The sequence below is a fragment of the Neofelis nebulosa genome, chromosome 2 (genome assembly GCF_028018385.1).
Source record: "Neofelis nebulosa isolate mNeoNeb1 chromosome 2, mNeoNeb1.pri, whole genome shotgun sequence".
Taxonomy (NCBI): Eukaryota; Metazoa; Chordata; class Mammalia; order Carnivora; family Felidae; genus Neofelis; species Neofelis nebulosa.
Window position 1 is genome coordinate 118273919 of NC_080783.1, and position 23489 is coordinate 118297407.

A 23489-nucleotide genomic window follows, 5' to 3' on the forward strand; every position below is an offset into this window, starting at 1 on the left:
AGGTTTTAAACAAGTGAAGTCCTCAAGGATGACTCTGAAATGGGTCTTGGTGTTCCTATAGAGATACTGAGGCCCGGGAAATTTCCGTGACAGTGGAGGCTTCTCACTGGCCTCCCTGATTGGGATCACATCATTTTGGATGAGGAGAAATGGCTCTTGCTCCAAACAAAGGGTCAAGGGACCACCTAGCACTTGACCAACCCCCTCCCCCCGCTCCCCCCAGGGGTCCTTTTTCCTAGAGGAAGAAACAAAGGCTGAGAAACACAAACAGAAGAATTCTCTTAATTCCTGGTCAGTGCTGTTCATCAGGGTAGGAAAGCTCATTTGAAGAGGCTTGCAAAATCATAGAACACATCTTATGACGGCAGAGTTGGGACTCGGGGGGCATCTGTCCAAGAGCAAGGTGCTCAGCCCACAGGGGCCTGCGGAGTCCAACTGGAAAAAGCCTCTGAGATCCATTTTTTCTCCTAGAAAAGAAGCAGTGCCTCTCACGGTTTTATAAACATAGCTATTAACATTTAACAGTTTATATTACACCCAGACTGCAAAAGCCAAGGGACTTATTTTACAGCAAGTAAGATTTCAACCTCATGTATCTGCTCTCATTTTCTCTTCCTCTCCCCTTTAAAGGTTCATCACTGAGGAAGGTAGTTCAGTGAACACACTGTGGATTGTAGGCCCCTGCAGACTCCTTTCCAAATTCCCTCCCTCCAGTGCCAGATAAGGTCAGAATTTCTACTACCAGTGTTTCATTACTGTGGTTAAAGTATCTTAGTGCTTAAGTGCTAATAACACTTTTATGAAGAATCATAGTAGGAATGAATTTCAGATTTCTTCCTAGTAGCAAATTTTCCCAGCAGAGAGAAAAACAGGAGAACAAGGGCAGTGGGCACCCCGCTGGTGTCTTGAAGGATTGCTTTCATGATGTGCAGATGAAGAAAACAGTGAGGTTCGAGGGTGTGCCAAAAACAGGATTCCCACTCCCCAATCCTCCGTTGACCCTAGAAGGCCCTGTAGTCGATCCATGGATTGAACAGTAAGCAGAATGTATAAATGATAGATACGTAAATAGAACAGGATCAATAGTTTCTCTTCTCATTGGTTACTTGATGGCAGCAATGAGTATGATCTATAGTTGTTTTTTTTTTTTATCTTCTTTCATTTAGAAAAGAGAAAAATTTTATTCAACAGTATCTGTTGAGCACCTAGCTTGGGCTGGGCACTATGTCAGGTTTTAGGAATGCAATTCTACAAAACGTGTGAGTCCCATCTTTTGGGGCTTCCATTCTGGTAGGGAAGACACCCTAACACAAGGAAACAAACAAAATAATTATGAATTGTGATAAGCGCCAAGGAGGAAACAGATAAGATGCTAACAAAGGTGGAGGAGGGATGTTCCTCAGGATGGGCAGAAAATCCTCTCTGAGGAGGTAATAATGAGGTTGAGATCTGACAGGTGAGACAAAGCCGGCCACCAATGAGCAGAAAAACCCAAATTTCTTCCAGGAAACCCCACAATACAACCGTCCCTGACTTCAGTCTGGGCCAACATTCTTGAAAGACACAGAATTCAAGCAGCATCTAAATAGCACCTAAAACACCACCACTTGGCAATTACTATTACGAAACATACATCCTTTTTCAGTAAAAGCCCCAAAGGACAGAAAAGTCTCTTTACTCAAAAGAAGGGAAGTCTTAAAACAACTAAATAGCATATGTCAACGTTCTGAAAAGCCCTATTTGATGTTGCAACTGTTATTTCCAGGACTGATTCTTATCACATGCCTGGGGCCTTGTAAATTGGGCCCATTCCCTCAAGTCCAGGCTGGTGGGCAGAAGACTGTGTGCAGAGAGCCAGCAGCATGTGGTCCAGAGGAGCCTTGGCATCAGAGGAGTCAGAACAATGCGACATCGGGCACACGGAGAGGGGGGCAGTGAGGAAGGAGGGAGAGTGCATCAGTACGGAAGCCAGGCCACAGGAGTGGTGAAAAATGCCAGGCAGGCACCACGGGGGACATCTGTCAGCTGGCAGCAGGGTAACAGCTGCATCCCAGGGGCTGGGGTACTAGGCGGGCAATGCATCAGGCCAGGGTCTTGAACAGAGTACGAGGTGGGTGCCCATTATCAGAATTACAGTGAGGTGCTGCTAAGGACAGTTATTGATGGTGACACACAAGACTTACTAGATGCCTTCAAAGTCAGAAATCTGAGGAATAACCAATAGTGAGACTCCCAGGCCCCCCGTCAAGCATGGTGGTGGGTGGGGAGATGATTTTTGGCATGGTATCTGATACTGCTCTGAAATCACCTCGTTGGCACCTCTTCAACTACACAGAAGGCTGATGCAGCCCCGGGAAGTCGTGGCCAGGAAACAAGGCTTAAGTCCCCTCTGTCCCTTTAACCTAGCTGATTTTCCAAGACTCTGACTCAAAGCCCTATGGATGGGCCACAGTTACTTGCTAACAAGGGTTTCCTCTGAGAGAAACTGAGAGCCTTGCATGAACCCATTCAGGAGAGCTCTTGCCCTGGGCTCTGCAGCCTGGTCAAGCTCAATCCCCCCAGGAAGCAGCTGCGTGTCAAACAGCAGCCCAAATTGGGAAGGGAATCGGGTGGGGTGGAAAGTCGGTGTAGGCCTCCCTGGGGCTTTTCTTTTTTCTTTTTTTAAAAAAAAAATTTTTTTTTTAATGTTTATTTATTTTTGACAGAGAGAGAGAGAGAGACAGAGCATGAGCAGGGAGGGGCAGAGAGAGAGGGAGACACAGAATCGAAAGCAGGCTCCAGGCTCTGAGCTGCCAGCACAGAGCCCGATGCGGGGCTCGAACTCACAGACTGCGAGATCATGACCTGAGCCGAAGTCGGACGCTCAACCAACTGAGCCACCCAGGTGCCCCTCCCTGGGGCTTTTCTTAAGTGGACTGAAATATAACCTGGAGGGGTGTAAGCTTACAAAGGTTTGAGGCAAAGTTATACATTTGACAACCAATGTAAAAACCTGTGTAGGGCGTCATTAGCTGGGGAAAAGTCTGTTTAAAGAAAAATCCCCAGGGGCACCTGGGTGGCTCAGCTGGTTGAGCATCCAACTCTTTGATTTCAGCTCAAGTCTTGATCTCATGGTTTATGCGTTCCAGCCCTGCATTGGGCTCCACGCTGACAGTGCAGAGAGCCTGCTTGGGATTCTCTCTCTGCCTCTCTCTGCCCCTCCCCTGCTTGCTCTCTCTCTCTCTCTCACACACACAAAATAAATAAACTTTAAGAAAAATAAAATAAAATTAAAAATAAAAAAAAATCCCCAAGTTTGTAAAACAAACCTGGAATTGTTAAGTGCTGTTTTCCGGGCTCTGTGCTAAGAGAGTTTCTGAATTATCATCTCATCCCTGTAATAGTAACAATCCTGAGGTTGTTTGCCCCGCTCCCCCATCACAGATAAGGAAACAGAAAGATTCAGTAACCTACACAGCTGGCAGGTATAGAAGCAAGATTCAACCACTCATCTCTTTGTCTACAGCTGCTTCTCCTAAGTGCTTCTCATATAGTCTTCTGTAAAAAGGCAAGATACAAAACTGTACCCACACCACGATTACGTGTAAAGTAGGTACTTGAAAGGACAAAGGAACTTAAAACGACAAAGATCTTAATGAAACAAACAAAAATGAAGGCAGTTGTGCCGGTAGGGTGGATCTGTGGGAGGGCTTTAGTTCTCCTTATTTCGAAACTATTTTAATGTTATCGTGTTATTTTTGCAATTAAAAAATTTAAAATTTATTTATATTCAACCTTTGGGCTAAATTTGGTGTTCCCTTGGGGTGACTGCCAGGAGCCGCCTCTCTTCATTTCCGCAGTACTCATGCCTGGGAAAATCTGTCTTTATTTGGGCTCTGAGCGCCACCCTTAAATGGAATAAGGTTAGCAGGAGGCACCCACCCCAAGGTCAGGGTTGCCGACTGCGTGACAGCGGATGGTCTGGCAGCCGCGCCTGGTTATGGCCGAGCATTGGAGTGAGTGTGAGGGCTCCACCCACACCCACGAGCTCTTACACCCACGAGCTCTTGCGCCCCCTGTGGGGGCTTGACCGGCACCCAGGAGCGCTTGCGCCCCCTCAGTGCAGTGGGTGTGGTCAGGGCCATGGGCAGGCGCTGTTTGGGCGGCTTGGGAGCATATCACTAGGAGGGCCCGCAGGTGCTCAGACCTAGTAGGAGAGGAGAATGCTGCCATATTCCAAGGGAGGAGCTGAGTGTGCTAAGCGAGAGGAAAATGGCAGTGCAGGCCTTCAGGGCAAGGCAAGGACCCCCGGAGAGGGAAAGAACAGGAAAAGCTTCTCAGAGTGAGTACCACTTGAAACGGCTGTGAAAGATGATTAAGACCGTATGTTCCAGGAACTACAAGGATCCGGAAGAGGAAGATGAGGCCAGGAGGTGGGAACGGCACTTGTGGAGATTGGTTGAGAGCGTACCTCTTTCACTGTGTAGGCAATGAGGAGCTACCGAGTTTCTTGGGGCATCTGGAGAGTGGGGTGATCAGCGCTGTACTTGAGGTTGACTAGACGAAGCAGCTTGCCAACGGACTGCAGAGGGGAGCCCCTGGAGGCTGGGAGGCTCCCTTTTGAACCAGGGAGGAAGTGAGACAACATAGAGCCTCAGACTATGGGTACTTGGTGGCTGGTTAGGTACAGGGTGGGGATAGTGGTAGGAGAAGGAAGTCCGGGATAATGAAGGGGTTTCAGGTCGGTGTGATCATTTATTCATTTATTTCAACAAAATTCACTCTGTTCACTTAGTTAACACAGATATAATGTGGGCCTGCTCTGTGCCTCACATAGTGCCAGGACCTGGGCACCCAGAGAGGAAAATCTGTGGTAAGACAGTGATTATCATGCAGCAGAGGGGTAATGGGTATTTTAGACCCCTTTTTTCGTATCACTTCAGATCTTCTCAGCCTCACCTGCCTCTTGTTCCCAGCTGTGGGTGTGGCCCAACTTCACACAGGCGCATCTGACCCCTCCCCAGGTTTCCTTTACTGACACAGTGGCAGAACTCTGCTCAGCACCCAGCCCAACAAATGAACCACCAAGAACCGTTGAGTAGTCCGTGCAATAAAGGGCAAACCTCTGACCAGGAGGGGACAGAAGCCCTCCCTCCACCCCTACCCCCACCCTGCTAGTGGTTCCGAGACCTGGCTCTTCTTTTTTAATGTTTCATTTTTATTTTTGAGAGGGGGGTGAGGGGCAGAGAGAGGAGGATGGAGGATCCGAAGTGGACTCTGCATTGACAGCAGTGAGCTGATGCAGGGCTCCAACTCATGAACCACGAGATTATGACCTCAGCCACAGTTGGAAGCTCAACCAACTGAGCCACCCAGGCACCTCCCAAGACCTGGTTCTTAGGGCTTTTCCAGGATATAGTACTTTAGATTGAACAACCGGTCCCACTTAAGAGTGCCCAGCTTGATAATACATCTGTCTACCTATTGGCCCTACCTCCTTCCATGCTTTTCTCCCTCGTTTCCCGCTCTTGCTACTAGAACTGTATGCCTTAACAAAGTGTTAGCACATCAGTCTCTGCCTCAGACTTTGCTCCCTGAGGAATCCAGATTGAACCAATGATTCTTACTTGAACTCTAGCTGCCCTCACTCTACCCAAACTTATATAGCATTCGACCAAGTCTGGAACATCAAGGTTAGTAGCAATACTTCACTTCTAGAACAAGTACAGTATAGGAGTGTAGGTCAAGAATTTTGTCTTTTCTGTTCAGCATTTATAGGGATTCCCATAGTTTCTTGTGTGTTAGTCTTTAAAAAAAAAATGTTTTAACATTTGTTTATTTATTATTGAGAGACAGAGTATGAGCAGGAAAGGGGCAGAGAGAGAGGGAGACACAGAATCCAAAGCAGGCTCCAGGCCCTAGGCTCTGAGTTGTCAGCACAGAGTCTGACACAGGGCTCAAACCCACAAACCATGAGATCATGACCTGAGCCGAAGTCGGATGCTTAACCGACTGAGCCACCCTGGTGCCCCTCTTGTGTGTTAGTCTTATCTGCCTGGATAGATCTTACCTCCGAGACCCTGTGCCTCACAGCATTTAGACAATGTTGGTCAGGCAGAAGATGCCAGAAAACATTTCCAAATTGAATTGAAGTTGTTCTCTTTAATTTTCCTGGATTCCACATTTTTGTCCACTGCCTCACTTTATCTGTAAACTAGTTTCCAAAAGGGCATTTCCTTCCTCTCCTTGTACTGCTTGTGCATGGTAAGATACCACTGATGGAAACTTCCATTTAGTGTGAAAGTGACCACGCTCCAACAGATACAGTGGTTTATCCAAAGAGTTCCCCTTTCCCAAGCAGTGGCTTTAAAGGCTCTGCCTACAAACATCCAAGCTGGTTGCTGCTATTATGCTGCTATGTCCCTCTTTACAGGGCAACCCCACTCTCCCATCCACCCCTACCAACAAATCATGACAACCTCCTAGCTTTGTTCAACTTTTTGGTAGGAAAGGAAATTAAAGTGTAGGAAGTGTAAGTCTCCTCCCCAGTTAATTGACGACATCACTGTCATTAACCTGTCCTTCTTCCTCCCCATGCCTAAAATACTCTGAAGATTTGGGGAAAATAAAAAAAATTGTACGCGCACGCACACGCACACACACACGTCAGGGTTCCTATCTTAATATTTATAGCAGCCCTTAACCCAAAGGGCTTTCTGGGAGTGGGAGGCAGCCAAAGCGATGGTGGTCTTTCTCTCAGCCTCCTGTGTCAGGCTCAGGCAGGAGACCAGAAGAGGAGGTGTTGAGTTTGGGACAGCCAGGACACTTTAGCTGGTTAGAGAGAGTGAAACACACCCTCTGACAGCTGAGGCTAGGAGCTGTCAAGGCATGGATAGAGCTGCTTGTGTGGCAGCTAAGCTTTCAAAGGGAAACACGTCTGGCTTTCCAAACACTCACCCTTTCTGTTTCCTTTTCTTGGCACCCACTTAGACCCTACCATTCCAAGCCCCCTGCTCATTCCTTCCAACACTTTCTGTCCCTCCTGCTGACTTTCCCTGCCCACCAGCAGAGCAGTGGGCCACGGGCAGTTGGGTTCATGCACACATGGCTCGTCTTCCCAACTAAATCCTGGGACGTCAGAGAGTATATATGATATTTCTTTTCTGTCACCATCTATCCCTAGCACATGCATCACAGGATTTTAAAACAGAAAGGAGCCTCTAGCAATCAAATTCAAGTCTTACTTTCCAGGAAACAGAGTCCTAGAGAATGAAGAGTTCTAGAACTTCAGTGCTGAGCAGTCACTCAGCCCAACCTAATTGCTGTTGTGATCTCTCCCCTGCTGGCCAGTGGTCATCCGGTTTCTTCTGAGCACTTCCACTGGCAAAACAGAAGAGTGGGTGGGAGTAGTCAGCCTGGTTTCACAGATCTGGGGTCCGAGCCTAGTTTTCTACTTCCATATAACTTTTTGAGCTCTTGTTCCTCATCTCTGAAATGGGGTGATAGTATCTAACTCATAGGATTGCTGTGAAAAGTAAGCAAATGATTACTTAATAAATGTTAGCTGTTATAATGCCATTTCCCCAGACAATCCAGCCTATCTTCAGATAGCTCTGTTAGCAACTTCTAAGTTTTCTCTTAGTTGAAATCGGTACCCATGGAGTTTCCATCTTGTATGAGCTGCCCTAAGTCATCAAGTGAGTTAGAGTTTAGTGGCAGAGTTGGCACTAGATCAGGCCAGACTGTCTCTGAAATACATGCTGCATGAATGAAAAAAAAAAAAAAAAAGCAATTTGTCATGACAAACTGCTGTTATAAGTATTCCCATAGAAGCTAAGACAACAAAATGATTTCCACTAGCCCCAGAGCTAGGTAGTGATAGAACCAGTTAAAATCACCTGTGTCCTCTCTAGTCTGGTGCTCTACTCCACCACAGGTATGACTTTGAAGAGGTTCTCTCTGCCCCTTCCATCTTCACAGATCAGAGAGGGAGGTATTTGCAGATGCAGACAGATAGCAGTCCACCATGAGATCCCACCCATCTCCCCTGCACACACTTGCTCATGCTAACAAGTTGGTTAAAGGACAGGAAGTTGGCCTGCAAGTATATTGGAAAGACAAGATTAGTCTTTCAGTTCCATAGGGGGTCTTGCATTAAAACTGCAAAAACATTCCACATCCAAAGAGTCTATTCTATAGAGGTAATGGCCCAAAGCATGGGGTATGCCACTGGGAGTCAAGGGCAGGATGAACACCCTGAGAATCTGAGAAGACCGCCAGAAGGTTGTCTGGAAAAGCCTTTACCAATTCTATGGCAATGGGGTGGATTGAGCACAGACTGAACCTCACACTTTCATTCCACATCACATATAATAGATAGAACATTTAAAAATCAATACATACATAAATCACTAGAAAGAGAAGTCTTCATGGACCAGAAATAAAGTTGTTGCACTAAAAAGGGAGAAGAAAATATATGGAAAGAAACTACAGTCACAGGCAAAGGCTAGAGTGGAGCCGCATGATCCAGGGGAGGAGGAAATACATAAACATCATCAAAACCACAGCTTTAATGCCCAAGCAAAAATAAAGGCCAGTGTTCTTGTTGGTAGCTCCATTATTGGCAGTGGGTCTGAATCAGAATTCCTGAGTAAGATGATATGTAAAAGAGGAAGTTAGAATAACTCTCCCCTCCCTCCTGGAACTGCATGCCAAAATGAGGTACTACCAGTGGCTAAGGAAGAAAAGTCACCTGCATAATACCCAGGCATAAACCTTTATGATGAGTTCAGAGCTTAGTATGACTCTATTTTCTCAGAGCCCAAGTCTTGAGCCAAGCCTCAAACAAAATATATGCTTTGGTGCTTTGCACTGAAATTGTAAAACTGCTCCACAGGGAGGTCATCATAGTACAGGAGTACATATGGGACAAAATGTCATGGAACGGGTAATGAAAAATTGATTGTGGTGATAGACATACAACCATGTGAATATTCTAAAAGCGACTGAATTATACACTTCAATAGGTGAACTGTATGGTAGATAGGTTATACTGCAAAAAAGCTGTTAAAAATTTCATCGAAGACAAGCTCACAATTCTTAATAAAGCATTTGAGGAAAGGCAGGATAATGATATAGTCATTATATCCAATAAATTGAAAGAAACACGTCTGAGAAAAGAGAAATAACAGAGTACTCTGAAAAAGACTTAAAATATGCATGTTTAAAATCCTCAAAGGAATAAAGGATAGAGCAGCATCCACAGAAGAAATACAGGATTCACAAAACAAGAATGTGTAAATATGAAAAAAAAAGTATATATCTTAAAAATGAAAAATAGAGCACTGAAATTAAAAAAAAAAAAGGTCCAAATTATAGATTGGACAGAGCTGAAGAGGGAATTAGTGAATTGGGAAATAGAAGTGATAAAATTTCTTAGAATTTCAGCACAATGTATTAAAAAATAGAAAATCTAAAAAGGAAATTAAAACACATGGAGGCAGTCCAATATAGTCTAATAAAACAGTTTCAGGAGAGACTAAAGAATGACAAAGACACAAAAATTGAAGACAGAATGGTAGATATTTCTAGAACTGAAGGAAGAAATAAGTATTCAGCTATATAAAGCTCATTAAGTGTTAAATATGATAAATCTCCAAACTCCACATTATAGTAAACTATAAAACATAAAAATAATGAAAAATCCCAGAATTTATGGTAGAGATAGATTAACTACAAAAGAACACCAGTGGACTTCTCATCAGCAACAACAGAAATTCTCTGGTGTAATGTAAAGGGAGGAATCCAAAAATTTAGGGAAATAGGAATGTCAGCATGTATTTATCATATAGACCCCACTCATTCACTCCTTACCTTTGTCTCTGAAAAGGGTTCCAAGACATTTCTTTTTGCCACCACATTGAGAAATGCATGCCTTTTAGAGTAAAAACATGACATGACTCTGGATAACTGATGTAATTCTGTAGCAAGATAGAGAAAACTCTCTTTTCCACATGAAAGTTACTTGATGGTGGTGTTTCCTTGTAGAAATAAAATCATTTTTCAGATGAACAGTTGCATACTAAGTGCCAGGGTATGTATTGATCTACAATGTCGAAAAGTCTGTCTGGAACTAAATGTAGCCTCTACCTGACTTGGTTTATGAGAGTCCGCTACTATGCTCCATGATCTGTCTTCTACGTAAGACAAACAAGTAATGTAAATGGGAGTATAGTGAAGATTATCCTCTTTGCCTCTTTCGAGGCTTTATTCTAATTTCTGTGATTCCATGATAAACAGGGTGCTTTGATCCACCATTTCAGTAGGGTAGCTCCATGGATTCCACTTTCTTCCTACCATGATAGTCCTCACTCTATGGGTCAGGAGGAAACATACAGATTTTTTAGTTATTGAGTATATTTATTCCCAATATATACTCAGGAACATGGGGAAAAAATGGGGTATATTTGTGATCTACTGGGACTACTGTGATATGGACAAAGCCCCAAATTCCATGTATTTCCTTTTTACCATCTCGGTCAAGCCACCTACCTTGATACCCTCAATTAAAAAAATGTCTCTATGGCATGACACCCTCCCCCAAGGCCTCCACTCTGGCTTATGTGTTAGAATGGTGTTGTGGGTCCTCAGGGTTTAGCTCAGATCCAGTGTTCAATAATCTCTGAAAATGTTTGGGTATTTGCTTCCCCCACAGTGTACAGTTAGTTACGCGGGCAATGGCTACAGGAAGGCTGCTTAGGGAAGGCTAGAAAGATTTACAGTACATACCTGTGATAATACCTCAGGGCACTTTCTCAAGGGTTTTCAGTCTTCCTTTCATTCAGTGAGCTCTGGGTCTTTGAGTTGATGCTGATCTAGATTCTCTACTGCAGTGACTCAAGTCAGGCTTATATTTTCCAGACCTAGAGTTCCTTTGGTTATACAGGTCAAGAAGGAATGTATTGAGCTGCTCCTCTATGTTGTTCCTAGGGATCCATCATCAGCTTAACATTTACAATGATTCCTGTGGGTCAGGAATTATAGGATTATACTCTGGGCTTGATACCCCTTATGGTAACCATGCCCACTCTGCCTTTGATGGCTAAGTGCTGCTATGTTGCCTCTTCTACTTCAGAATCCCATCATCTTCTATGAACTCAGGGAGCATGTTTCAATCACAGCATCTCCCATCTTTAGTCCTAGCTTAAAATAAGCTGGTTTTATGGGGGGTGGGAGGGAGGGGAGGGTGGGTGATGGGTATTGAGGAGGGCACTTTTTGGGATGAGCACTGGGTGTTGTATGGAAACCAATTTGACAATAAATTTCATATATTGAAAAAAAAAATAAGCTGGTTTATAGATGGATCTGCACAATATGCTGGCACCAGCAGTAAGGGGACTCCTGTCATGTTACAGCTCTATTTACAGGCTGGAAGGGGTGGCCCTAAGGACTACAGAGGAGAGAAATCCTTCCATTGTACAGAGCTTTAAGTGGTATTTGGTCTGAAAGGAGAGATGACTTGAGATCTGGATCTAAGCCAATTCATGGACAATGACTAATGGTTTGGAAAAATAGTCAAAGACTTGGAAGGGATACGTGACAAAGCATTTTTGGGAAAGAGGCACATGAATGGACAAATCATAATGGGTCCAGGATGTGAAAATGTTTGTTCCATGAGAATGTTCTCTCAAAGATGTCCACAGTGCAGGTATCTTGCTCTATGAATGTCAGCCAGCCTCTTTCCCAGTCACCTCAGTCTTTAATCAGTGAGGTTATGAACATCATCACAATGGCAGGGTTACAATTATAGATAGGCTACAATATGCATTTTCCTTCGCAGAGGCTGACCTGGCCACCATCGCTGCTGAGTATCTAACTTCCCAGAAGCATTGACTAACCTTGAACCCCCAGTATGGTATCATGACCTAGAGGTACAAAACTGTCACCTGCCTGGAAGGGTGACTACATTAAATCCTTTTATTGTGGAGTGAACTTAGGTAACTTGGTTCTCACTGAAATAGATGTTTTTATCTGGATATGCATTTTTGTCTTTGCATACCATGATGTAGGAACACCATTTAAGGGCTTAATGAATGCCTGATTCAGCGTCATGAACTCTTATATGAAGTTGTTTCTAGCATTATGGTAACGCTAGTTGGTGTAACCCCGCCCCCTCAATGGTGGTTTAACACAATCTATATTTCTTGATCATGTAATTGTCCAATGTACATGTTTCATATGGTTGGGTTTCAAGCATTCCTTTATGTGGTGTTTAGGGGCCATCTTGTGGCTCCACTATTCCCTAGAAACTCAGAGTTTTCAACATTCAGATGGCAGACAGGAGAAGAAAATGTGGATATTCCCCATTAGCTTCTTAAAAGTCCCAGCTTGGAAGTGACACACATCACTTCTACTTACATTCCATTGGTGGTAGCTAGTTATATGGATGTAAGGGATGCTAGGAAATGTAGTCTACCCCAATATCAATTGCATATTATATGAATATTGGATAGACAGCTAGCCATCTAGGTCTAATGTTATCAGCCTGCTAAGGAGGTAGACTGGTCATGAAATATTACTGCACACCTGTCTTCTCATACTTACACTCTTAGTACACACACACACATCCAAAATCCCACTCAGTCACTATATCCAGCTCAAAGACCAGGATCTCTGGGTGATGTACAGTTATCTCTAGCAAGTCTAGATGTAGGCCCCTGTGGTCCAGAGACTTATGAACACAAAGACAAGTATCTTCTCTCCACTAACCACCACTCAAAACACGATATGGACGTAGGAACAGGAAAGCCATAATAAAATTCCATTCAGAAAAAGGAATAATGGGAGCTACAAGGCAGTCACTTGTCCGCAGCAACGATAAAATCTTTCGGGATAGACACAGTGAAGACTGTTTGTTCCAGTGTGAGGGTGAAATTCTCCGACTAGACCTTAATCCTGATCTCTGAAGGAATTTCCTTGTCCACTGTTCTCTCTGGTGCCAGACTATACCGTTGGAATATGGGTCCATGCCCAATTTCCCCCATGGCCTTCTCTGAAGTGAGCTCTGCTGACTTGGCCATCCTTGGGACTATATAATTCACAGCCTGCTTCCAGCCAATGCAAATTTAAAGGCCTGAGAACTGTTTTATATTACAAGGTGTTTTTGGTGGTGGTGGGGGGGGGGTTGTTTTGTTTTTGTTTCTGCTTTTCGAATCAGAATCAGGATCATGATTTCTCTGACAACAGAGCTCTCTCAAAACCAGTGGGCTTCTAGGGGCACCTAGGTGGCTCAGTTGGTTAAGCGTCTGACTCTTGATTTCAGCTCAGGTTGTGATCTCACAGTTTGTGAATTCCAGCCCTGTGTCATGCTCTGTGCTGACAGTGTGGAGCCTGCTTGGGATTCTGTCTCTCCCTCTCTCTGCTCCTCCCCCACTCACTTTCTGTCTCTCTCTCAAAACAAATAAGTAAATTAAAAAAAAAAAAAAAAAAAACACCAGTAGGCTTCTAATCTGTTTGCTTCCAGTCAATTTCATAACCCTAACCCTAACCCTAACCCTAACCCTAACCCTAACCCTAACCCTGTAGGCCTGTAGCCATACCCAGAAATCTTTCCTAGACATAAATCTCAATATTGCCTCATTTCTTTGCTTTCTCAGCCTCATGCCTCTGTCAACTCATTGGAGGCTACTCTGAGGCTGTCTGAAGCACAAACTTGAATATGGAGGTTGAAGCTGGTCTTTTTCATAGACTGAGTCCCTCTATGTAACTGTGAAATCTTAATGGACCTTTGTTGCATACACCAATTTTATGTCTTACCTCCCATTGTTTGGGACTCAGATGATTTGACTTTTTCCTATCCCACAAGGTCTCATGTCTCTACAATCCCTATCACCTTTCATTTCTACTTCATTAATAGATCACTAAACCCAAATCATTTCAGTGTCTGCTTGTGAGGAACTTGACCTAAGATCCTTGTATATGTCTGTCTCCCTTTTAGGATATAAATTCTACCATGGTGAAGACTGTTATGCTCATTATTGTATCTCAGTGCTTAGACCAGTGTCTGGCACATAACTTAAGATGCTAAATAAATATCTATTGATTGGGGGAATGGAATAGGTGCAACTAGACATTTATTTAGTAAATGAATGAAATAAATTTAGTGCTCTCCTTGAAAGGTGTTTTGGTAAACACATCTTCTTTCATTTCATTATACTCAGTGATGTTTTACAGCCCGGTAATGCAACCCTTATGGATTGGCACTTTGGAAGTCTGCCTGGTTGGCCGGTGCCCAGCTCTCACCGAATGAATGGACGTGGTGTGTGCCTACAGCTGGGAGGAGAGCACAGGACACACAATGGGGGGAAGTGAGGTAAAGCAGGGCTTGCCTACTAGGTGCAGTTGAGTTGGGGCAGCCCTACCACTGGCGATCAGCAGGGACAAGGAGCTCTGCCATCTGCCACCACCCGTCTATACAAGTAGCCACACTTCCTTTTGGCTAACCAAGGAAACCTTTCCTTGTAGAGATGTGTGAGAGGAAGGATTACGGCAGTTTTAGGTGTTTCCCCCTGATAAGACAAACTCTGGGGCCTGATGCCTGGTCCTATTGTTAAACCATCGCTTCTTTAGAACTTTGCAGAGGGTGAAACACGGTAGGGTGCAGTCAAAACTGGCTAAAAATCAGCCCTGAAACAGTGTCTGTCAGAAGCAGGTGCGCTGGGAAAGATGAGTCTGACTTCTGAAAAGGAGCTCCTCATAGGGCCTTTGCAAGGGGAGAGTGAGCACCTGGTGGCAGTGGTGAGGTCTGTTTTCCTGTCCCAGGCCCCCTGAAGGAAGGCTATCCAAGCCTTCCATTCCACCCCCCACGTCTAATACCACCACATACCACACCCCCATCATGGCTGTCCCCATTGCTTTACCACCTCCTGCCCAATATAGATTCACCAAGTCACCACCTTCTGACTCAAGGATTATAGAGTCTCAAAATAAATCGTACTGAACAACTGCTGTAACCAGAAACAGATTGAGTGTAAATTCCAAGGCCCTGGGACCGGGTTCCTCTTCCCTCATGCTTAAGCCCCTGCCATGCGCCACTGTCGGCACCTGACCAGGAAGCAAATAGAGAAAGCAAGTCTTTCTGACCTTGTGCTCCATTTTTACATCAAGAAGAAGTTGGCCAAGTCTAGGCCAATGCATTTAAAGCCCTCTGTGGTATGAAACTCTTCAAATACAATGTCCTGTCAGCTCACATATAGAACTGGTCAAACCGAGCAATCCTGACTGAATTGTGGAGCAGGGAGAGACGTGTGGCTGAGCCTCTCCCACTTTGCCCCTCCTCTGTCTCTCCCTCCTGTGGGTCTGGACAAGCTAGAAGAATCCCTTCTGTCATATTCAGGGAAGAATAGTGTAAGGCACAGAGAGCTCCAGCAGAAAGGGACACACCGAACAGAGCCAGAACCTGGAACTCAATCCTACCTCGTGTCAGTATTGTACTAAGGAGGCTGGGTGAAACTGAGTTAAACCTGTATATGTATGTCGGGGTGCAGATGAGGGGCGTCAGGTGGCCTCAGCTGAGAGGAGAGAGGCCTTGAGGCACGATTCAGGCAGGGCCAGAGACTATGAACAGATTGTCTTGGCCCAAGCAGAACTACACTGCTTACAATGTTAACATCTGCAGATGACAGTGGAGAGGAAATCACGAAGAGTACAGTTAGTGGGTAACTTTGAAGGTCAGAACGGGAAGAAGCCTGGATTTGATCCAACAGGCAACAGGGAACCACTGTGACTTTCTGAGCAGAGGAATATCTCATAAAAGAGACCCCAGAAGAATGGTGGACACGCTCTCATAAGATCAGCCCTAAAGAGGCACGTGTCTGGACTATAAAAACTTTTAGTAAGCATTTCATGATGTCTCTTGCCCCCTCCCCTTCCCTTCCGTCATCTCTGCCTCACCTAAGTTTAGATGCCCAGTCATTCCCCCTAGGCCCTCGCTCAGCCTCCTGCTGGTGCCCACTGTCCGACCCCCCATATGAGTCTGTCCTCTGCTCTGACATTGTGGTGGTCTCCTTGAAACACACACTGGCACAGCCCCTGCCTCCTTCAGCTCCTGCAAGGGATCCTCGCTGAATAAAGTCCAGCCTCCTAAACCTGGCTTTCAGAGTCCTCCATGATGACGCTACAGCCTCCATCTCCAGCCCCTGCACCCACGGTTCCCCCCTGCTCTGCCCCCCACCCCCCGCCCCACTCCCTGGCTGGTGCCCACCACACCCCCCACCTATTCTCCTTCCCGTCTCCAGCACCCCTTACCTTTTCCCAGAAGCATCTGTCAAAGACCTCTTACTCTTTAAGGCCCGGTTCTAATCTCGTGCCCCTCCCAAACCCTTTTAAGATCCTCTGAAATAGTCTCTCAAGGCACCGTGTTTGTATATCTAGTGTATCTGGTCTAGCACTTATCTGTCTGCCTAGTGTCAGGGTTATTTATAAATGCCTGTTTCTTCTATTATGCTGTCGTTCTAAGAAAGCAAAACAGAGTTAACAAAATATATAGTTGAATTTCTTGTATTGGCTAGCAGAGCTTATAAACTTTGGTGCGGGGTGGCGTGGGGGTGGGCAGTGGTGGATAGTTCTACAGAAATCTTTAAAACTAAGAACCATCCTGAGCCCAGGACACTCTGAACTTTCAAGACCCACACACTTTCTAGCCCTGTTCTATGGTAAGTGAGGTCAGCACTAGATAAGAAATGCCGAGTTGGCCAAGAATCTCCCACACCCCTCCCAGCCCAGTGTTATGTCTAACAGTGGAGCCAGGCTGGCGATTTGGGGACAGGCATGGCGTCAATATCATAACACTGGGACATTACCTACCACGTGCCTTAAGTCCTTTTCCTCTCACTCTGGATCTATCATCTCATGCTGACATGTTGCTTAGTCTATGGAGACTCTGGGAGAACACAGGCACTTAGCAATGAGCAGAATGGTTATTTAAGAGAAATAATAGCCACCTGAGATAATTGATTGATCGTGTCTCCATGCAGGGTTCTGGACCAGAGACTGTAGGAGCCACAACCCTGATAGGTTGGGAATGATGGTTGTTAAGTACAAGTCAGTCTGCAGCCACAGATAGTGTTCTTGAGCCACATGTGTTGAAACTTAACAGGCTTGTTTCAGAGAAACTTATGAACGGGAGAGAGAGGCTTCCAGGCTATTCCATAGGGGCCTATTAAACTCACAATGTAACTAACCATAGCACCTTACCATTACAGATCTCCAGCAGCCTTTAAAACCTGATTCCAGCAGAAAAAGTCACTCTGCATTCTAAAATAGAATGCGGTCTCTGCCGAGGGGAGCCTCAACACGGGCTCGGCGATCCTGTCTTGTGCATAGGGCCACCGTGGCAGCAGAAGTTCTGAGTTCCTAGTGTCCTCTGCCAGCATAAATGGCAGAAAGGGAGAGTCCCTGAAGCTGCTCGTGTCTGTAAGTGGGTGCCTAAGTGTCCCCAGCAGCAAGGAGAAGAGAGGACTTCATATGCTTCTTTCGGAGTGGGAATCCTTGGCTGGAACAAACACTTGTATAGAATAAATGTTCACGGAGAATGATTCGTGAGCTGAGAAGAGCCTATATATACTAAATTAGATGGGTTGGAGAATATCAGAGGTGAAAAGACCACGTAAGGTCTGCATATCCACCCCCCACATTCTATAGAGAAGGAAGCTGATCCTGGAGAAGCCACATGACTTGCCTGTGGCAAAACAGAGCTGTGAATCCAGACCTTCCGTGGAGCAAGTCATTTCACTTGAGCTCAGTGTCTTCCGCTAAGTCGGAACGATGCTCCCTCCCCCGCTCCTAGGGTTGTTAGGAGGGTCACATGAGGACCTGCTTAGGAAATCTTTACAAACTGCAAAATGCCATGCAAGTAGGAGCTACTTTTACTTCCTCTACTCCCAGCTGCCTCTTATTCTCCTTAAGCTCAGTACTACCATGAAGTGGCATGGGAGCCAGGACACACGGTGGCAGGATGCCCCACACACAGCCCCCAAATCCTGCTGGCCTGCCAGCCTAAGATGCTGGGCAGCCTGTTAATACTGATCCCCAGTTTTTCCTTCCTTCTGCCCCCATCGTCGATGCCTCTCTTTGGCTAGGCAGCAGAAATGTGCCCAAGCCGGGGGGGGGGGGGGGGGGCGGGCAATCCCCTGTAGAAGGTTTCCAAGCTTCAGAGGAGATGTGCTTGCGAGGAACAGCACTAGAAGCACTGGAGGTGTCTGTCAGAGTGGCTCTGGGAGCCTCCTGGGGTCTCCCAGGAGAAGGCCCTAGAAAGCAGGGAGTGAGTCCTCAGTAGAAGGCCTTCCTGAAGAAAGCTGCTGTCCTCCATGGGCCCCCTTTGCCCTTTTGAATGGATGGTTTAGGTTGTCTGCCCCTGTTTCATCGTCTCCCACTTGCAATAAGCGAAACGGTATTTTGTAATTGCTTGCCATTGATGGGTCACTTGTGTTTTTGCAGTCACTCTACGCCACTTTTAGAAGCGTGCCATCCACTACTGCTATTCAGTTACGGGGTTTCAGGGGCTGGTGGGAGCCCACGCATCTGGGTGCCAGTGGCTTGTAAGAAAGGCCTCGCTGAGTTCTGGTTGGTTGTGGCCCCATTGATCCCAACATCTCTCTGCACAGCGCGTTCACAAGATGGCAGGTAACAGTAGCCTCTCTGAGGGTGAAGGCACATGGCGAGTGTGTACCTCTTGTAAGGCAGGGGACACTGTAAGTAAAAATCGTAATGGGAGCTACCATTTATTGAGCAGTGCACACGTGAGGCCCTGTGATGGGGGTGTTACTTGAAAGAGCTTATTTGACCCCTCCAACAACCCTCGAAGGTGGACTATTTTTATTTACATTTTACAAATGAGGAAGCTGAGACTTAAATAACTTGCCCAGGGTCCCACAGCCTGCAGGGGAAGTGGGATCTGGTCCTGTTCATTTAGGTCAGTGGATTTGGCGTGTGAAATTCCCCAAAACTGACTTAAAAATAAAGGCACATTTAGGCTACATCATTTATGAAATGTGCTCACGCGTGCATAAAATGGGAAGACCATCACCCTTAACTCTTCCGAGCTTTTGTTCGAGGCCAGGAAGGAGTTCACTGTGGTCTGACGTGAGCCTGCGGCCCAGACACGAGCTTGCAGGTAGCAGGCCACCAAGCTCTGATGATGGTGGTCCCCTCTGTGGGCCGGTCTAAGGTACCCCCAGAGGGCCGAGCTGGACCCCTCCCAAGGTCACGTGACTCTGAACAACAACAGGAAATTCTGAGAGAGTTCCAAGAAGTGCCTGCCTGCCCAAGTCACCCTGTGCTCATCCTCCAGGGGCCTATTGGGTCTGAGTGCGGGCCATGTGCTCGTGTGGGTGCGGTGCCTGAGCCAACACTAGAGGTTACAGCACATGCGACAAGGCCGATGCCCACCCTCCACAGCCCCTCCCTTAGCCTCTCCTCCTGTGGCCTCTGTCACCTCCCTCACCTCCTTCAGGAGGCTACCAGGCGGGATGAGTGAATAGGGAGCAGTCAGGATAGGAGGGGGCTGGCATGGCAGTCTCCTTGTCACCACAAGCACAGCTGAGGCTGGGCCCCATCCAGTCACACTCTAACACTGGCTCCCACAATAGCCACACCCCGGGTCTGTTTCCAAGAGTCAGGGTGGCTGTGCCCAGTGACTCCTGGGGTGCTGACAGAGCCGAAAACTCAGACTGAAAAGTGACTCAACACAAAGCCAGAGCTTGAAAATGATGCTTTCCCACCCCTGTCCCCTGTCCCAGTCTGTTTCCATGTCTTATCCAGGAGGTGTTCAAGCTGCCTGTTACATGCAGAGGAAGGGTACCATACACATAGCACACATAGAAGTGTAAGCCTTGTGATGGTCATGTAGAACTTCTCTAGAAAGGATTGCAGCGAACATGTGTTGCAGACACACGGGAAACCCAGGAGGCCAGAGGCTCGTGTCACACAGATCACAGGTGATCACATGACTTCCGCCAAGCTTTGAGGCTTGTTAAATAGGAATCTATAAAAACTCATTTCCTCTCCTTCAAAAGGGGTTGGCACAATACAAATATGGGAAGACATATGAAACGAGGATATTGCCAATGACCAAACAGAAACCTTTTCACTTCAAGGTGAAACCCCTCCCGTCCCCTGCCCTGACCAACCCCACCCCACCTCCCTTACAGGTGGTGATAGAATCTGCAGATGGGGCCGAGAGGGTCTAAAGCAATGTTATCTCTAAGCTGCTTGATAGTGGTTTAGGCCAGAAAGGGACTAAAGGCAGTGAGCCCACAGTTCTAACCTCCTGTGATCTGGAGAATTCCTTATTCTGGGGATGCTGAGACCACCGAACTTCACAGATGAATCTCCATGATGAGAACAAGGCAGGCGTTGGGAGCCACTGAGAACCTGCATTCTCTTCCTCTGGTGGATGCCTTCTGCATTGCTGCTTTGCTTATATCCTGATTTGCCAGGAAAACAAGGTCCAAGTAACTTCAGCTCAGTGTGTGTCACCCTTCCGGCCCGTCCTCCAACCGAGACCTACTCTATGTAGTAAATGTATGGACAGTGAATTGAAAGGACATACAATGAAAACACAGGAGTGGGGACCTGTGGAACAGGGAGAGGGGTAAAAGGGATAAAACAACAAACAGTTTAAAAGGTCCTTGAATAAGGAGAAGCCAGCAACTGAGTTGGGTGGCCAATCTATAAAGAATTGATACAACTTAACACCTAAAAAACAAATAATCCAATTAAAAATGGGCAGACAACATGAACATTTTTTTTCCAAAGGAGACATCCAGATGGCCAGCAGACACATGAAAACTTGCTTAAAATCACTCATCACCAAGGAAATACAAATAAAAATCACAATGAGATACCACCTCACACCTGTCAGAATGGCTAAAATCAACAACACAAGAAGCAACAAGTGTTGGTTAGGACGTGGAGAAAAAGGAACCCTCGTACACTGTTGGTGAGAATGCAAACTGGGGCAGCCTCTGTGGAAAACAGTACAGAGTTGTTAAAAATAGAACCACCCTACAATCCAGTAATCACACTACTGGGTATTTACCCAAAGAATACGAAAACACTAATTCAAAGGGAGACCTGCCCCCCACCCTATGTTTTTAGCAGCAGCGTTATTTACAAATAGCCAAATTATGGAAGCAATCCAAGTGTCTATTGATAGATGAATGCATAAAGAAGAGGTGGTATATATATGCAATGGAATAATGTTCTGCCATAAAAAAGAATGAAATCTTGCCATTTGCCATGACACGAACAGAGCTGGAGAGTATAAACCTAAGCAAAATAAGTCAGTCAGAGAAAGATAAATACCATATGATGTCACTCATATGTGGAATTTAAGAAATAAAACAGATGAGCAAAGGGAAAGAGAAAAAGAGAGAGAGAGAGAGAGAAACCAAGACACAGACTCTTAACTCTTAACTTTGTTCTCTATAGAGAACAAACTGATGGTTACCAGGGGAGGTGGTGGCGGGGGGGGGGGGGGATGAAGGAAATAGGTGATGGGGATTAAGAGGTGCACTTGTCATGACGAGCACTGAGTAATATTTGAAATTGCTGAATCACTATTGTACATCTGAAACTAATAGAACACTATGTTGACTCTACTGGAATTACAATTTTAAAAATAAAATGACAAAACTAGCATTAAAAAAACCCACCCCAAACCCAAATAAATAAGTAAATAAATAAACAAAATAGTTTTCGTGATTGCTGCATGTCCATCTACTCATAGCCTTGGATAGTCAACTGAGAATCACACCCCACTGAGTTTTGAAGGAAATACCCTTAAATATCTTAAGTGAAGTGATGCCTTACAACAATATTAGATTTGTCTCCATCTGGGAACACTGATCTGGACTAATCGAATGCCATCTTCCATTTTTTTACCCTCATTGGCCCTCCCTTCAAGTCCAGCCACCTCTGTCTATGAACGTTTGTGGCTTTGTCCATGTGGCTCTCTGTGCCTAGAACGCCCTTGGTAATCAGGCTGAAACTTACCTCAAGGCTGGCCTCGAGGTCACTTCTTCTGTAAAGTAACCTCAGTAACCATGATAGAAAAAAAATCATTCTCTTCTCTGTGCTGCTTGGTACTCCTGTGGCACTTTTCATCCACAGATGTCTATTTTCCTATACGGCTTCTCCTTTGGCATCAGGATTCTTGAAGACAAGGACCAGGACTTACTTGGCATTTTATCACCACATGGTGCTTGGCATATTGTAGATAGGCAATAAGTAGTTGTTGAATAGACTTATCAAAGCATTTCTGGTCTGCATTCAGCATTTTTTTTTACACCTCTATTAACTAATGTTGTCAAAGCCGACCCCAGTCTCAAGAATCAGAAGCCAGATGTCCTGAGTGCTTCGTGGGGTCTGCTTTCCTGCCTCTAGCTGCCCTGGTCTTCTCTTTCATTCTCTCTTTTCTGCTCATCTCTCTTCTATGTTTCCCCAGAAATGAGAATGGAACAGAGCCCCTGTAATGCACACTATTGAAAAGGTTTTCCTGCTAAAAAAAATGTTTTTGTAGAAATGCAATTAAGCTACATCTTGTATACGTCTGTAGCCCTCCCAGTACCTAGCACGGTTCTTGCCTAGAAAGCTATTTGCTCAATTAATATATGGTTTTATGCAATGCTATACTTCCAGCGAACTTAAGATGTTTCAAACAGTCAAAATGATTGATTATGAGGATATCATTTTTGTGGGGTGCATGCGTGGGGTTGGGGAAATTAAGTGCCTGAAGACTCTGTGCCTGCCCTGTGATTACCCTGACAGGCTATTGGGAGACTCGGCATATGCTATTGTGGTTAGCAAACCTGTTTCATAAGCTTAGCAAAGATAGACTTCGATTCAACCCATGTGAAAATAACATCAATTTTGAATCATCGTATCAAAATGGATGAAGATTGACTGTACTGCACACAGAAGCACAGCTGGCCCCCACATGCCTCTTTTGGTTGGATCTCTAGCCTCCAGCTCATTTCAGCTCACCAGCAGCATAAACATGTCATAAATTTAAAGCATTTTTGGAGTAGAAGGGACTTTAGAGATCACCTAGCCAAGCTGTTCAAGCTCAGAGACCATGTATGTGCTCAGGAATATACTAAAGTGACAACGGGAGAGCCAAAGCTATTTCCAATATTTCAAAAAGTCTGCTGGAAATCATGCACTTACCAGGAATAATATGACAGAACGTCTAAAGAAGTCTGGTCTATTTATATTTGCTTTTCGTTGGGCTTTTGTGAATTCAGGGTTATTAAACTCTCCCTTGCTTATTAAAGTTTCTGATTAATTACAGATGGTAAAATAAATTCTTGAAAATGCAGAGGATTTTTGGAGGAAGATCGATCTTTCAAAACATGAAGTCCACGCAGAGAGAGACAATAAAAGGGATGGTGGTGAAAAGTTGGCAAACTACTGACTTCACCCAACACGCCCGCTCTACAACCCAGGGAAGG

General features: G+C 45.4%; 1 long non-coding RNA gene across 1 annotated transcript in view; it reads right to left on the reverse strand.

Moving 5' to 3' along the window:
* LOC131492033 (uncharacterized) overlaps positions 1 to 23489 on the reverse strand; it is a 65833-nt gene that overhangs the window by 6141 nt on the left and 36203 nt on the right. The gene's annotated exons all lie outside the window — the stretch shown is intronic.